The sequence below is a fragment of the Salvelinus alpinus genome, chromosome 19 (genome assembly GCF_045679555.1).
Source record: "Salvelinus alpinus chromosome 19, SLU_Salpinus.1, whole genome shotgun sequence".
Lineage (NCBI taxonomy): Eukaryota > Metazoa > Chordata > Actinopteri > Salmoniformes > Salmonidae > Salvelinus > Salvelinus alpinus.
In genome coordinates, this window is record NC_092104.1 from 40,052,441 (window position 1) to 40,065,408 (window position 12,968).

General features: G+C 46.6%; 1 protein-coding gene across 3 annotated transcripts in view; it reads right to left on the reverse strand.

Annotated features, from left to right (window-relative positions):
* The window catches only part of LOC139545937 (uncharacterized), a 46,171-nt gene extending 34,003 nt beyond the window's left edge, over window positions 1-12,168 (reverse strand). For all 3 annotated transcript variants that reach the window (XR_011669155.1, XM_071354207.1, XM_071354206.1), the window contains exon 1: window positions 12,018-12,168. The gene's annotated coding sequence lies outside the window, so the exon portion shown is untranslated. The remainder of the gene's footprint in view (window positions 1-12,017) is intronic.
* Between the last annotated feature and the right edge of the window lie 800 nt (window positions 12,169-12,968).

Below are 12,968 nucleotides of genomic sequence, written 5' to 3' on the forward strand. Positions count from 1 at the left end.
GTCCCAGAAGCAAGGGGAAACCTCAGAAGGTGGAGCCGACACACAGATAAAGGGTCAAGAAAAACCAGGAAGAAGAAGAGAGGGGTGGAAGGATCTATGAACCGTAGAGAAAGAGACAATAGACATTGGCTGGATTTACCGTGTATGAGCTGGACTGTTTTGGACTTACCTGTTGGCGTTTGGACCTGGACATACCGAGAACCCGATTCGTGTACCGAACCCTGCTATCCTTGACCTTGCCTATGACCTGGGCGGACCAGGATGGAGAAACAAACACACAGGTACTGTCCTGTTCGAAAGAACTCTCATTCTGGGGTAATTTGGTGACAGTTTCCCACTTAATTTGTGACAAACGCTCATAACCTTGAAGAGGTTTGCCACACGTGGTGGAGAATGTGGGCATATGGACTAACCATTCCGCTGGTTAGGTAAAAAAAATAAAAGTTCAGTTAGCACTCCAAAGGGGAGTCAGGTTTTTTTTTGTGGCTTTGTTTGGTTAGGACAGTTTCTCAGGAAAATGAGTATGGAGGGAGCCATACAAGCCCTGTTACAAGCGGCGGCCACCCAACAAGAGGCAACTAGAGCTCAACAAATAGCTCATCAGGATGCAATGCGAATGTACCAGGACACGTTACAGGTCCAGCACCGCACCAACCAGCTGCTCAGAGAAGAGCAAGAGAGAAACACCCGGGAGTTAAGAGAAGGCCTAAAGGGGCTAGCGGACCAAATTGGGGCTCAATTACCAGCTGCAAATACCCAGAGGCGGGCCAATCATTTTCTTCAAAAAATGACAGCACAGGATGATGTGGAAGCATATCTTACCACCTTCGAAAGGACTGCAGAGAGGGAGAAGTGGCCGAAAGAAGAATGGGCAGCGCTTCTGGCACCATACCTGGCAGGGGACGCTCAAAAAGCGTATTTCGACCTGGAGTTGACAGATGCACAGGATTACGATAAACTAAAGGGAGAGATTCTGGCTAGACTGGGAGTGACCGATACCGTGAGGGCACACCGCTTTCACCAGTGGTCCTACCGATCTGGACAACCTCCCCGAACATAGATGTTCGACTTGATTCACCTGGCACGGAAATGGTTGCGACCGGAGACCCGTTCCTCCGCCGAGATTGTCGAGACCATCGTACTCAACCAGTTTCAGCGAGGTCTACCCCAAGAATTGCGACGATGGGTTGGCCAGAACGAGGTACTTTCCGCCGACCATCTCGTGGGCCTGGTTGAACGGTATTGTACGGCAGGAACAGCTGAGCAGGCACAGGAGGAAAGATTCCCATTCCCCAGGCCTGGGCGAACCAGCGGACAGGGTAAGACTGTCCCAACAGGTGGAGGGGGAAGAGAGCAGCGTGGGGGCATGAGGAAAGAATCAGAATCGGGCCGAGACACTAAGGGAGAAAACGGAAACCGGGACCGGGGGTCGAGGGCGTCTCCCCCCCCGAACCCCTATTATCTGTTACAATTGTAATCGACCGGGACATATTGCAGCCTACTGCCCTATTAAAGAAGAGCCAATGCAATGTAACCTCGGTGAAAAAGAAGATGATATGTGGTATGCATGTCCTGTTGTAACCACTGTACTTGAAAGATCAAGAAACAAACATATGTGCAGGGTGACGGTTGAAGGGAAAGAGGTTGAAGCACTGCTGGATTCCGGCAGTATGCTAACCCTGGTCGTTGCAAACCTAGTGCCAACTCATAAACTGGATACAAGTCAGGATATCAGTGTTACATGCATTCATGGGGATACCCGTCTGTACCCCACAGCCTTAGTGAGCATACAAACAGAGGACGGTCTGCTGGATTGTGAGGTCGGCGTGGTCCCAAAGATGCCATATGATGTAATATTGGGTAGATACTTTCCTAACTTTGCGAAGTTAGGCCAAAAGAATGGCATATTGAGAAGCCAACAACCCTGACCAAGCAGGAAGAAGCATGGGGCCTTCAACCAAAGCCAAGAAAAGAGGTCTCCCAGGGGCCAACCTCACAGGTGCTAGTAGGGGAGGATGAGGATGAAGTGGCAAACCTCGTTGACAACGAACAGCCCGGTACTAGTGGGGCTGGGGTCGATCTGAATCCAGAGGATGACGATCTAGAACCAGCAGACCTGGCAGGGTCCTTGACTAATTTCGGGATGGCCCAAAACCAGGATCCAACCCTGCAGCAAGCCAGAGCAGACGTGCAGGTCGTCGATGGTACTCCCATAAATGATGGGATGAGGCCTAATAGTTTTCCCCACTTCATTATGAAAAAGGGTTTGGTGTACAGAGTACACTATCTCAAAAATAGGGGTTGATGTGGTTGAACAGTTGTTGGTCCCCACCCGGTACCGGAGGACAGTACTGGATCTAGCTCATGGGCACATTCTGGGTGGACACCTTGGTATCGATAAAACCCGAGACCGGATTGTAAGGTTTTACTGGACAGGAATTCAGGCTGAAGTCGCTCGGCATTGTGGAGAGTGCCCGGAGTGCCAGTTAACAGCTCCCCGACCAGCTGTTAGAAGCCCGTTAGTGCCACTCCCCATAATCGAAACGCCATTTGAGAGGATAGCGATGGATATAGTGGGCCCACTACCCAAGTCCGCCAGAGGACACCAATACATTCTGGTCATTCTAGATTATGCCACTCGCTACCCAGAAGCCATTCCCCTTCGGACGATGACTTCCAAAAATATCGCCAAGGAATTAGTGCTCTTGTTCACCAGGGTAGGGGTTCCAAAGGAGATCCTTACTGACCAGGGGACTCCCTTTATGTCCCGCCTTATGGCGGACCTTTGTAAATTGTGGCAGGTGAAACAGTTGAGGACATCGGTTTACCATCCTCAGACGGACGGGCTGGTTGAGAGATTCAACAGGACCCTGAAGTCAATGCTCAGGAAGGTAATCGATAAGGATGGGAAAAACTGGGATTGCATGTTGCCGTATCTGATGTTTGCCATTGGAGAGGTTCCTCAAGCCTCGCTGGGGTTTTCTCCCTTTGAGCTGGTATATGGGAGGCACCCCCGGGGAATCTTAGACATCGCCCGGGAAACCTGGGAACACCAATCCACCCCGTATACTAGTGTCATAGAGCACGTCACGGCAATGCAAGACAGGATAGCCACAGTCATGCCTATCGTCCGAGAGCACATGAGACAAGCACAAGAGCACCAGCGGCAAACTTATAACCGGCAGGCTACCCTGAGGGAATTTCAACCGGGAGATAAGGTGTTAGTGCTGATCCCCACGGTAGAGTGCAAACTACTAGCCACATGGAAAGGACCATATGAAGTACTGGAGAGAATAGGAGAAGTTAATTATTGGATCCGACAGCCAGGTCGACGGCCACAAGAACAGATCTATCACATAAACCTGTTAAAAGCATGGAGAGAGAGAGAAATACTAATGGTCACATACCCTACACACACTCAGGAGACAGCCGAAGTAAATATTTCACCTACTCTGTCCCCAGCACAAGTACAGGAAGTAAAGACCCTGATCCAGAAAAACAGAGATGTGTTTTCAGAGATACCCGGCCGAACTGAGGTTACGGCTCATGATATCGTTTCCCTACCAGGGAGAAAAGTGAGCATGAGGCCATATCGGGTACCCGAGGCTCGACAGGCCACGATTAGAGCAGAGACAGGGAAAATGTTGACAGCTGGAGTGATCGAGGAGTCACATAGTGAGTGGTCTAGCCCAATTGTGATGGTCTCCAAGCCCGATGGGTCTTTGCGGTTCTGTAACAACTTTCGGAAGGTAAATGAAATCTCCAAGTTTGATGCCTACCCCATGCCCCGAGTAGACAAACTACTGGAGAAAATTGGTAAAGCTCGGTACATTACGACCCTGGACCTGACAAAAGGGTACTGGCAAATTCCTCTGACCCCCAGGGCCAAAGAAAAGACAGCCTTTGCAACCCCTGACGGTTTGTTTCAATACACCGTCATGCCATTCGGCTTACACGGGGCCCCAGCCACCTTTCAACGGCTCATGAACAAGGTCCTAAAACCCCACCAGGCATACGCCGCAGCTTATTTAGATGACGTGGGGATCTACAGCCCAGATTGGGAATCCCACTTACCCCGGGTACAGGCTTAGAAAGGCAGGGCTCACGGCGAACCCTGCCAAGTGTTATGTGGGGTTAGGGGAAACAGAGTATCTGGGATACACCGTGGGAAGAGGGTTAATCAAACCCCAACGTAAGAAGGTGGAGGCAATTAGAGAATGGCCGAAACCAGTAAATAAGAAGCAGGTTCGAGCCTTCCTAGGGCTGACCGGTTACTACCGGAAGTTCATCCCAAGTTATGCCCCACTCACCGACATGACTAGAGCCAGAGGGCCAAACATGGTCAAATGGGATGAAAGGTCCGCCAAAGCATTTAGGAGATTACAGGAGGCTCTCTGCTGTAATCCAGTGCTGGTGGTACCAGACTTTGAGAAAGAGTTTGTGGTTCAGAGGTCGGCTTGGGAGCAGTGCTATCCCAAGAGGTAGAAGGGGTGGAACACCCCATCCTGTTTTTAAGCAGGAAGCTGGAACCACGGGAAACCAACTACGCAGTCGTTGAGAAAGAGGCGCTGGCAGTAAAGTGGGCTGTAGAAAGCCTGAAATACTACCTGCTGGGGCGCCATTTCACCCTCATCAGTGACCATGCCCCACTCACCTGGATGCATAGGGCTAAAGAGAAGAACGCTCGGGTGATGCGGTGGTTTTTGAGTCTCCAACCGTTTCACTTTGACTTGAAACACAAAGCAGGGAAGGAAATGGGAAATGTGGATGGGTTATCCCGCATGCACGCATATTTTGCTGCGGTAGCCCGACCTAGGGGGTCGGATCTAGGGGGGGAGATGTGTGGCAAAGAAGGGGGTCGAGTGATAAATGGCAAATATGTGAGAGCAGAACTAATAAACGGGCTCTGCCCGCTCACTAAAATGGCCACCCCGAGCAGAACTACAGATCGCAAAATGGCCGACTGCCAAAACTACAAGTCCCAGAAGCAAGGGGAAACCTCAGAAGGTGGAGCCGACACACAGATAAAGGGTCAAGAAAAACCAGGAAGAAGAAGAGAGGGGTGGAAGGATCTATGAACCGTAGAGAAAGAGACAATAGGTATTGGCTGGATTTACCGTGAATGAGCTGGACTGTTTTGGACTTACCTGTTGGCGTTTGGACCTGGACATACCGAGAACCCGATTCGTGTACCGAACCCTGCTATCCTTGACCTTGCCTACGACCTGAGTGGACCAGGATGGAGAAACAAACACACAGGTACTGTCCTGTTCGAAATAACTCTCATTCTGGGGTAATTTGGTGACAGTTTCCCACTTAATTTGTGACAAACGCTCATAACCTTGAAGAGGTTTGCCACATTAGGTTATCCCATTGGCTCACTGCAAAAAACGTCACCTTTTTCTTGTTGTCTGCTAGTTTTAGTCAATTACATTTAAGAAAAGTACAACGTCTAAAGATTACTTTTCAACATTGCCTGCTCCCGAGCGTTTTCGCTACATAGAAAAACGTAATATTGTACGGCTTCCCTCATGCCCTTTTTCATGAATGTGCTAGCAGCCATGTGAGTGAGTGCTAGATAGCTACCGACCCGAACATTAAGCTAGCCAAGACCAACAACAAACAGACAGACTATACAGCTACAACTAGTGGGTGACGTTACAAATTGACTATACTAAACAAGTTAAATGTATTACCTGTGATTAAATGTTTTCCACACACATAGCTACGTTTAGCCTACTTGGACACCGGGACCAACACTTCCCACGATGAATAGTCTAAAGTCACAGGGCTCTTCTTGCAGGCTCTATTTCCCTACATGGGAGCATTGCGAACCGCAGGTTGGGACTTTTGACCTGTTTACATGTACATTGAACAACGCAGCAGCTTTTCTGCATGTTTCGTGATTTCTGTATAACTAAACATTGACGACGAAGTTGGCTCTTTTACAATGTGTGATCGAGGGGAAATCCTTATGTTGTGTATATCGACTAAGAGTATCTTAACCAACTTCGTTTGGCTTCAATGTGCTATTGAGTCTTCGTATAGGAATGAATGTGATGGCTTTGCATTGGTATATACTACTTGTGTTTGATGCCGATGAATATTGCAGATGCATAGCTATGTGATTTATTTTTTTATGGACTTATGGAACATTGAGTTTGGGAAACAGCAGCAGGAGCGCGGGCAATCAGGGAAATTGAGTGAATCATCATTAGTCTTTCATTAGGGTATTGTAATATTCATATGTGTAAACATACTGAATTATAATTGGATGCATTTTACCGCCATATCATACTGTGCTATGATTGGTTAAGACCACCCAAATGGTTAGGTCATGGTCAGTTTGATCCTGGTTGGCGATATGTGAACATGCCAGTTATAGCTAGCTAATAAAGAGCTACGTTAAGAAATATCCTGTAGTACTGCATTTTATTATTTTGTACAAAGTGTGCAAAACAAGACATGGTGTCAGAGTTAAAGGTCTTACAAGATGGATTTTTCTGGAGTTCCTCGAATGGACTGGGAGTCTACAAACTTACCCGATGCATGGCGTAAGTTCAAACAGCATGTGGAGCTAATGTTCACGTGTCCTCTGAAGGACAGAGGAGAAGAGGGAAAATGCAGCTACTTGCTCCTCTGGATCGGTGAAAAAGGGAGAGATATTTACAACACATGGACACTTACCGAGGCTGAATCAAAGGTACTGAAACCATACTACGATCGTTTTGAAGCATATGTTGTGCCGAAGACCAATACGATATTCGCTAGGTACCAATTCCATGAGAAAGTACAGGGAGCTAGCGAGTCTTTTGAACAGTTTGTGACAGAGCTGCGTCTGCTTGTGAAAGACTGTGATTATGCAAACAAGGATGAGATGGTCAGGGACCGTATTGTATTTGGAATACACTCACCGCGAGTGAGAGAGAAACTTTTGAATGTTGGGTCTGAGGTAACGCTGGACAAAGCTATCAACATAGCCAGATCTCACGAGCTAGCACAGGCTCAGATGAAAACCATTTTGCGCGGTAGCACGAGCGCATCACGTGAACAAGCAGTGCATGCGGTTAGGCAGGCATCAAAGCACACCTCCGGTGCACAGAGAGCGCGTTTTAGAAGGAGAGAGACATGACTCCAAAACAGAGCGACACAGACTCAAAACGCCCCAAAACATGTGGATATTGTGGATACAAAGTGCATAGCGAACAAGGAAATTGCCCAGCTAAAGGCAAACAGTGTACTAAATGTGGAAAATGGAATCACTGCAAAAGTGTGCAGAGCTTACCGTGGAAAAACAGTACACACAGTGAGTGAAGATGAAATGTCAATCAGAGTCAAACGCTGATGAACTGTTTATTGATTCAGTGACACAGAAAAGTCAAATATCAGAGACAGAGCAAGCCTTTGCTGACATTGAGATAGGAACACAAGGCACAAAGCTAAAGTTCAAACCAGACACTGGTGCACAAGTAAACATTATTCCTCTGAATAAGTACTGCAGCTTGACATCTGAGTGTGAGCTACAGCCCACCACGCGCAGACTGACTGGTTATGGTGGTGAACAGCTCCCAGTAAAAGGCACATGCACTTTCAAATGCAAATACAAGGAAAGTGACATGATGTTGGACTTTTATGTTGTTGACACTAGAGCACCTGCAGTGCTAGGTCTTAAAGCATGTTTAGACATGGACCTCATCAAGCTAGTTTTATCAGTGACAGCACCAGTAGAGACAGACAATGTACTGGAGGTTTGCTGATTTTGCTGATGTTTTTACAGGAATTGGATTATTCCTAGGAGAATGTACCATTCACCTTGACCCAGACGCAATCCCTGTGGTCTACCCACCGAGAAAAATCCCCCTGCTCTCCGTGCCCGTCTGAAGAAAGAGTTGGAGAGCATGGAGCAATCTGACATAGTCACCAAGGTTACAGAACCGACTGACTGGGTAAATGCGTTAGTGGTGGTGGAGAAACCACGCACAGGCAAGCTCCGAGTATGTCTCGACCCAAGAGACTTGAACAAGGCTATCAAATGCCCCCATTATCCTTTACCGACGCTAGATGGCATCACACACAAGCTAGCGGGAGCACACTACTTCAGTGACATGGACGCTAGATCAGGCTACTGGGCTATCAAGCTCACAGAAGAGTCATCTAAGCTCACAACATTCAACACACCGTTTGGACGCTACAGGTTCCGTCGCCTGCCTTTTGGGATTATCTCAGCCCAAGACGAGTTTCAGCGAAAGATCGACGAAGTGTACGAAGGCCTCGACGGAGTTGTGGCAATTGTGGACGACATCCTTGTCTATGGTCGAACCAAAGAGGAGCACGACCGAAACCTCCGCGTGATGCTGCAATGGTCCCGCGAGAGAGGAGTCCGGCTCAACCCCGAGAAGAGCACAGTCGGCGCTACAGAGGTCAGCTACTTCGGACATCTTCTTACAGCGACTGGAATCAAGCCAGATCCACAGACGATCTTAGCCATAAAATAAATGGAGCCACCAAAGAACTGTGCAGAGCTGGAAACAGTGCTTGACATGGTCAACTACTTAGCCAAGTTCGCACCCAGCCTCTCCAATGCGAATGCACCCCTGCGTCAACTGCTAAAGCAGTCCAGTGAGTTTCTCTGGGACAAGCAACACCACATTGCTTTCCAGAATGTGAAAGACTTGATCACGAGAGAACCAGGACCAATCCTTGCCTACTACGACCCCGACAAAGAGCACAGACTCCAAGTGGACGCGTCGAAGTATGGCCTAGGTGCAGTGCTACTGCAAGAAGGAAAGCCCATCGGCTACGCTTCCAAATCTCTCACAGACTGTGAAATCAACTACGCTCAAATCGAAAAGGAGCTCTACGCCATTCTGTTCGGATGTAAACGTTTCCATCAGTACATATATGGACGACAAGTCATTGTGGAATCCGACCACAAGCCCCTTGAGTCAATTATGAGGAAACCACTAGCCGCAGCCCCGCCAAGGCTACAGAGAATGATCCTTCAACTACAAAAATATGACTTCACAATCACTCACCGTCCAGGCAAAGACATCCCTGTCGCAGAGACACTCTCCAGGAAGTTTCTTACCTATAAGGACAGCAGCCTCAGTGAAGGCATGGACATGCCAGTGCACACTGTGTACAGCAACTTACCAGTTGGTGACACAAAACTGAAGGAGATCCAAGCAGAAACAGAAAAGGACTCACAACTCGCACAGCTGAGGAAAGTCATACAGGATGGATGGCCTCAGAGCGTCTCAGAATTCTGGAACCATCGTGATGAACTATCACAGATCAACGGAATAATTTTCAAAGGAGAGAAAATCATCATTCCTACCAGTCTCAGAGAATAGATTTTGACAAAGATCCATGCTGGACACATGGGCATGGAAAAGTGCAAACAGAGAGCACGGGACATTTTGTTTTGGCCCGGAATGTGCAAACAAATAGAGGACATTGTTGGTAAATGTGCCATATGTCTTGAACGACGCCTCTCAAACACCAAAGAGCCAATGTTACCTCACTGTATCCCAGACCGACTCTGGCAGGTCGTGGCAACCGATCTGTTTACCTGGAACAACGAGGACTACATCGTAACAGTGGACTACTACAGCAGATACTTCGAACTCGACAAGCTTCACAGCACCACATCTGCAGCTGTGATACACAAGCTGAAAGCAGCCTTTGCCAGGCATGGCATTGTAGAGACTTTAATATCTGACAATGGGCCCTGTTACAAATCAAATGAGTTTGAATCCTTCACAAAAGCATGGGAGTTCACACGTCACCACAAGCCCGCATTACCCTCAAAGTAACGGCCTTGCTGAAAAATCTGTGCAGATTGCTAAATCACTCATGGACAAAGCAAAAGCAGACGAGAGACCCCTAGCTCAGTCTCCTTGAATACCGCAACACTCCAGTTGACAACTTCAAATCACCAGCCCAGCTGTTGATGAGCCGCAGACTTCGCTCAATCCTTCCCAGCACCAACCAGCAGCTGCAACCTGAGGTCGTCAGCTACAAGGAAATGCATGGAAAACGTGCACAGAGACAACAACAACCAAAGCGATACTACGACAGGTCAGCTAGACCACTGCCACCACTGATTGACGGAGAGTCAGTTAGAATCCAAGAGCATGGCCTGTGGAAGCCAGCAGTCGTCATCCAGCCAGCTGACACTGAACGTTCATATCACGTCCGCACCGCAGAAGGAGCGGTGTACCGCCGCAATCGTCGTCACCTACTGAACACAAAAGAACAACACACTGATGAGATGAACTGTTCCCCTGAAAGAGAACGTGATGGACTAAACACACACACAGCACAACATACACCATACTTACCTGCAACACCACAAGAACTGTTGACTGACACAGAAGCATGCTCAGCATCATATCGCACAAGGTCAGGAAGAGAGGTCAAGCCCAGAGCTGTCCTAGACCTGTGAAATGTCAAAGGGTGTAGGCGGATCGCTGCCCTAAAAGAGTTCCAGACTGTAAACTTGTTATTGAAAGTTCACTTGAAATGCTTTGGTATTGTATTTGTTTGAAATGTTAAGATGTATTTCCACTGTGAAAGCTGAGTTGCTGAGAATCCCTTTTTCGAAAAGTAACAGTATGTTGGATCATTGTTTCAGAGTCTATGTTGATTCAGCTGGTGTAGTATGCAATATAAATGGTTACTTACCTTGAGTTCAAACTGCAGAGCATGTTTTCAAAAGAAACGCTTAGAATATGTAAACATTTTTCTTTTGTTTTAAAAGAAGGGGGATGTAATATTCATATGTGTAAACATACTGAATTATAATTGGATGCATTTTACCGCCATATCATACTGTGCTATGATTGGTTAAGACCACCCAAATGGTTAGGTCATGGTCAGTTTGATCCTGGTTGGCGATACGTGAACATGCCAGTTATAGCTAGCTAATAAAGAGCTACGTTAAGAAATATCCTGTAGTACTGCATTTTATTATTTTGTACAAAGTGTGCAAAACAAGACAGGTATCATGCCATGAAAGTAATGTTTGTTTTCTGCACACATTTCCCCTCACACCCTCACCATTTAATCCTGTCAGGTACCAAGGAATTCCATATGATTGAATAATGGTTATGAAACTTCAATAAACAGTAAATGTAAAAATGTATCAAAAAACATCAGGAAAATGTTTGCCTTTTTAGTTGTGCAGAGGCAATAAAGTAGATTTACACAACAATGTCTTAAACAGTACCTATTTTGCGAAGAATACTTGGTCCTCATGTTAGCGAGGTCACTGAGATTGACATCCCTTTTAGAAGTGAGCTCAGGCCAAGAAAGCATAATAAAAGTTACCCCACCCTCACAGCCACATACAGTACACCCAACATAACAAACACATACATCAATGTAATGTCACAATAGAAACGATCCAACACTTACCTATCACAGATCCATTTACACATTTATATGCATATACATTTAAGTATACAATGATCCTGTCACTGGAAGCAGTACTATAAACGGTGGTCTGCTATGTCTATTTGTCTTTCTTTTTTGTTTGTGAGAATGACAGTGGGCAGTAATCAGGCCTATTACAGCTGAAGAGTAAATGTTTGCCTGCGGTTTCAGTGATGATCATAACCAGTTGTGAGTTGAGTTTACAGAGCAGGCCCTGATTAGAGGATCACAGTGGATGGAACTGGGTTGTCATTTTGATTAGAGGACTGGTGTCAATCTAACTAGATGGGAATATCTCAATGCAATAGGTACAGTTTGACCCGTGACCAATTCATCTCCCAAATCCTTTGAACTTCTGCTTTTTTTGTAACCAAATTTCCCACCCAAGACATTATTACGAAAAAAGAAGGCTTGTCATTCTGGAATGGATTCAGTACTTATATATTGTTTTAGTGCATCTGTCAACAATCTAAGAGAAACCATATGTGGGTGTTTCTCACACAAGCCTTTAGGGACAATTTCTAACACCGAGCCTTCCAACATTCCCACCACAACAATAATGTTTTCGAAACCATTCTTACCTGCTCTCCGAAGATGTCCAAGATTTTGACCACCATCATAGACTTTGAGGGAATGTTTCTGTGGTGTTCTGATTGTCAGCCCATTTTCTGTGTTTCTCTTAGTCTTTATCCACACCCAGGGATTTACAGGGCTGACACAACCCACTTTACTGTTGCCACGGGCACAATGAGCTAAGTCGCAGGATTTGTTTGTGGTTGGTGAGGGGGTAAGTTTCAGTATTGTCATAGTAACAAAAAAAACTTTACCAACAAGTGTACAGTATATGATTCACAGACATTCTGGATAATAGTCTATGGAAAGTTTGTCAGTTGTTGGGGAGCAAAACCTAACCATTGTATCTATATGCATTGGTCTTGCAGCCTATGGTAGTAATTCAATAATCCTCCAAGATAATGCTTAAAGGTCCTCCGTGTGAGTGAGAAGGAAGCTTAGCATTATCAAGTGGATTTGGGACTCCTTGGCGATGCTTTTATCACTGCTCCGTACCTCATTTGAGGACTTTTTAAGGAGGACAGGTGAAGAAGGAATTCATATGTCTAGATTTTGTCTGTCTCCACCTTGTACCTGGTGAGCTGCATGTTGGACTGATTCCAGGAGAGGAGGCTTCATGTGGTAGAGCTCCTGTTGTCTGGTTCCACTTACAAACCTGTCGCCATCCATGTCTTTGACGTTGGCCAGGTGAAACTGCTGTTGAACAGAAGCAGCTAGAACCTGGCAGTATAGTACAGTACAGCCACCACTGTCTTTCTACTGACAGCTACACTGCCCTAGACCTTAGTCGATGATGTGTTCTCCAACTGTGAAATCAAATCACCATATAGGTTGTAATGTGAGAGGGGAGACATTGGTAATTTATAGGAATAAATGTTTTTCAGTGTCATTGCAGCAGGAGGTCAGACTCAGGCGCCCCCATTTCCATATCCCTAGTGTGTCCTGACTTCGGAAATAGA